We start from the raw sequence: 5,053 nt of genomic DNA on the forward strand, positions 1-5,053 counted from the left end.
GATTCAAGATAAACCGGTGACTTGGGACACCAAAAGCCAAACCTTTCCCAAGTGGTGACTCTGAATTAAATAAATAATCTCATTTCGAATATTGTCACTTAAATTGGAAAAACTCCCCCGCGCATCCAACCCTTCGGGGCGGGGCGCGCAAAAAGGAGGTGTGACAGCTCTGGCGACTCTGCTGGGGATTCGAACCCAGAACCTCCGGTTCAAGGTTCAAGAATTTGAGCTTAGAATAATTGTTATATTTGGCTTTATTATCTGATATTTATTACATGTTTTGACATAACGTGCTGAATGTTTGTTTTTTACTGCTTTGATGTTATCTGAGCTGTATATAAACTGTGCCGAAACCTTTCTCTTCTTACCTCCGGGGAGAAGCTGGCTGGTCGAGACTCCCTATTCTGTTAGTGTCAATACCTGAAATAAGAAAGAGGCCGGACAAGTTACAAAGCCGGACGATCTCGCGGGTCCCCGGTACGTAGCCCCTCCTCGACTCGAGTTGTCCGCTCGGGTACACAGTCTAGAACATATACCCAGGTTGTAAACCTAGTATAACGAAACCTCATGCCGGATCCCTAGTAAGAACGTTTATTTGCATCATGTTGCATTTGACATAGGGGACTCAACACAGGGGTTGGGTCCGTCTAGGACAGGCAACCTGAAATAAAAAGACCATCCTGCTGCATCCCGTTTGTTTTGCGCATTTATTTGCTTCGGACCTGCATGTTGACCGGTCTCTAAAAAGGGGAAAAATAGCAGCGTAGGGAGATAATTACTTATTTTGGAAAAATAAAACCAATGTCCAAGTAGTGTCAAACCTAGCCGGAATTTTTTCAAAAAAAAAAAAAAGAATAAAAACAAATTTTGTCTTCTAGTTTGATTTATTAAAAAAAAACATATAAAAAAAATAAATTTTTTTAATCACTTTCAAAATCAAAAAAAAAAAGAAAAAATTTATTTAAGAGTAAAAAGAAAAAAATGGAAAATTCATAATTCAAAAAATGTGTTGTTTCCTTTGTAGTATCTCTTTTATAAGTTCAGACTAATAGTCCAGGTACTTCCTTAAAAGATTTTCGAAATTTCAAAAAATGAAAAGAAGTTAAAATTCAAAGAAAAATATTTTTTTTAGTCATCGTCTCTTTTCAAAAATAATAAAAAAACATATATAAAAAAAATCTAAATAAAAAAAATATTTTCTCCTTTTCTTTGTAAGTAGTTTATTCAGAAAAAAAAGGGTTAGTTTATTACCTCTACGCCCGATCGACCGAACTACGTCGGTTTGATTCTTACCGGATGTGAGATACGTATGCAACCCCCATCGGGTTCAACCCATTTTTTGCTAAGATAGCCAAAACCAACAAAAAAAATGTGTCAAAATAAGTCAGGTGGTGCTGTTTTATCATAAATAGCCGAATGTTCCCAAAAGGGACGCCGGAAGGCTGACTTTGCATAAACAAGCCACCTTTTGGGTCGTATTTTGTCCAATTGACCCACACAGCCTTAAAATCTTCATCCCCGAAGTGGTGAAAGGCCGTGTTCGAAAACTTGATCCTTCTTGTAAAATATTTTTGAGTCAAGTTTATTTTTGTTAAAATCACCCTAATAAATGTGCAGGATGAGCACGATGCAAAATGAACATTTTTCAATAATGACCAAAATCCCTGTCAAGTTACGGCTATGGTGGAATGATTTAGGTGCTGAGGGGCGAGACGAGGTCAAGAAATATCTGAAAGGTCTCACGGGTTTACTGGAAATCCTGCCTCGAGGGGATATTATAAGAGCTTTGGTTACCTACTGGGACCCAGCACACAATGTTTTCCATTTCTCCGATTTTGAACTCGCCCCGACTCTGGAAGAAATGGCTGGTTACATCGGGAACGCTGAACTTCCGTTAAGGCAAAAATACCTAGTCGCCACAAGAGCCGTCACGGTACATCGATTCCTGGACTCGCTAAAAATACCCAGCACAGTCCGCAATCCAGATTTGGCCGCCGGTTTTTGTAATCCATGCTTCATATACGACAGGTATGGTCATGTAGGAGGATTCAACAATCCGATTAACAAACTATGCAGCAAAGATAGTCGTCAGAAGTGGGATAAACACAGACGGGTGGCTTTCATGATAACATTTTTGGGCCTTTTAGTATTTCCAAGGAAAGATGGGAATATTGATCTGAAAATATCCGGGGTAGTCAGTACTTTGCTCACTCAAAACGATAGCACTCTCGCGCCTATGGTGGTATCTGATATTTTTTGAGCTCTCACAGCTTGCAAAGCCGGGGGAATTTCTTCGAAGGTTGTAACTTGCTGCTACAAATATGGATGACTGAACATCTCTGCCATCGTTCCGAGCTCTTGAGCCATGGTTCTTCAGAAAAAACTTGCATAGAAGAATTTTACACGAGAACCAAAGAGATCAGTCTGCCTAAGGGAGTTATGGCATGGACCTCATTCTTTCAAGCTCTTACTGCCAGCCAAATACAGTGGACACTGGGATGGCTGCCTGTTGATGAAGTCATATATATGCCAGCAACTAAAACTCATTTCTTGCTGATGGGACTTAAGAGCATTCAACCTTACGCACCCTGCCGAGTCTTGAGACAGTTCGGAAGTTACCAGATGATACCGTATGAGTAGGATCTTAGCGCTCAAACGATTGAGATAAGTCTTGACGGACAATTTCCGGAAGCAAAAATCCGCCAGATCTGGAATGAATGTCAATATTTGAAAGCAGATACTTGCTTGCGAGATCAGACCAAAAGTGAGATAGCACCAGGCTACCTGGCATGGTACAGAAGAGAACTCGAATATGAAAGGCCGGCTAAAAGACCCCACATCCTGAATTTCGCCGAGTCGTCGCAAAAGCAGTGGGATTGGTTGGCAAAAGAAAGAGGCTATTGTACCGAAATCAGCAGGTTGAAGCAACAAGTGGAAAGCTTGAAATATGAGCACAACGTGCAACTTGCTACCGATATGGGAGAACAAAACAGGTTGACTCAGGAAAACGAGATGCTCAGGGTCCAGATCAAACAGATGAGGACGGATGCTGATAAACAGCCAAGGAGTCGATCGGACGAGCAGTTGATAAAAAGGCTGAAAAGTGAAGTAAGAGAATGGCGAGATGGTTTAGAAAAGTCCGAAAACATCATGGTGGAGCTCCGAGCATAGTGGGATACAAGAGTAGAGAAGCATCGCCGATACTTGAACCAATTGAAATGCGACCACGAGAAAACTGTTGCCAAAATGAAGAGAGAGATGGCTATACTTGAGATCAAAGCAGTTAATCAGGCCAAGGACTTCCAAATTGAGAGCAGATACTGGTACAACTTGTTAGCCCAGATGAAGTTAGAAGTACGGCAACTGAATAATCAGTATATACAGGATTCTCAGGTATTCAAGATGTGTAGCGATTAGATAAAATACCTACTCATAGAGAAGAAGCAAACCAGAGATAGGATCAAGGCCATTGCCCATGCCATCACTAGACGATGTCTACGATGTGAGAACATGACCAGCGTTACCGTCCTCTCGGCAGTGATGGGTTATGTCAAGCAGACCATGCATGAGCTGGAGCAGCTTGAGAGGGATCTCACACCTAGGACCGCGGCGAGGCCGAATGATGCCCCGCGGGCACCAATGTTCAAAACCATAATGTACTCATAAGTCAAGCATCTTCTGCCTGTTTTTCCCATCAGTTTGTTTTAGTCTATTTGAGTCTAGGTTTATTTTCAAAGTTTGCTCTTTCTTTTGCAAAATGTAGTTTGTAATAGACCGTTTCAACAATAAAAAGGTTGCTTCTTTTACGCTCATTTGTGTTTTTGAACTACGTAATGATCTGATTCACGTGGCATCGTGATACGTAGGCAATCCTCATCGGATCCGGTCGCGGTTTAACCAAAGAGAAAAATTGAAAAAAAAGAAGGGGAAAATAATAAAAGGCCTAAAAGAATGCCGGAATGACACATGCTTTCGTCGCAAACATGTAGGAATCCATTTAACTGTATAGGTGCATCATGCCCCAACGTGAGATTGCCTATCTGTTATTTGATTCGAATTAACCGTTCGTTTGTCATTGAGTTCCTTCCAGGTTTTTGGAAAAGGCGGTTGGTTTGGTGAAAGTCTGGCCTCGCACTCATACTTCACGAGGTCGAAAGGGAGTGTTCAATTACCTATTGTTAAGACAGGAGGAAGTGCTCACACTTACTTCACAAGGTCAAAAGGAAGTATAGAAATGTCTTCGGAGATTTCGTTTCCAACAATCCCTGTTTCTGAGGAAAGTTCTATCTCGGCCGTCCTCACGCCCGAATCCGCAACTGCGGAGGAAAATAGAATCTTGCGGCTTCGCATGCTGGAAATGCTTGATGACTGGAATAATGGAAAAGAGCCACCAAGCATCGTCCCTGGATTCCCTGAGTTATTCTCCAGGACAAGCGGGACTTCTAATGTCCCCATAAGTTATCCTGCTACCCCATTCGGATACCCAGCCATTTCAGCCTTCTCTGCTGGATCGCCCTCTGAGTCTCATCCTCGAGTGTCAACGACGGATGTAAATACAAATATCTTTACTGCACCACCTTGCCCGATCACGGCACAACCTGCTGCATACAAGCCGACTTTTGACTCATCCTCGTTTACATTCCAAACCCCATCTTTCTCGATGGAACCAACTAGGTTCGCTACCAGCACTAATCCTCCACAGCCTCAGTGCGAGCTTGCACCTGGGCAGGATCAGAACCCCAGAATTGCGGAACAAAATGAGATGGCCAAAAGAATGAGAAGCCTTGAACAGAGTTTGAAGAATATGCAAGGTTTGAGCGGACAGAAAAGCGTCTCTTACGCCGACCTATGCATGTTCCCTCACGTACACCTACCAGTGGGTTTCAAGACCCCAAAGTTTGAGAAGTACGACGGGCACGGTGACCCCATTGCTCACCTCAAGAAATATTGCAACCAATTAAGGGGAGCCGGCGGAAAAGAGGAATTGCTAATGGCATATTTCGGGGAAAGTCTGGTAGGAATAGCCTCGGAATGGTACATGGACCAGGACATG

This window comes from Nicotiana sylvestris, chromosome 1, assembly GCF_000393655.2.
Source record: "Nicotiana sylvestris chromosome 1, ASM39365v2, whole genome shotgun sequence".
In the NCBI taxonomy this organism is placed as follows: domain Eukaryota; kingdom Viridiplantae; phylum Streptophyta; class Magnoliopsida; order Solanales; family Solanaceae; genus Nicotiana; species Nicotiana sylvestris.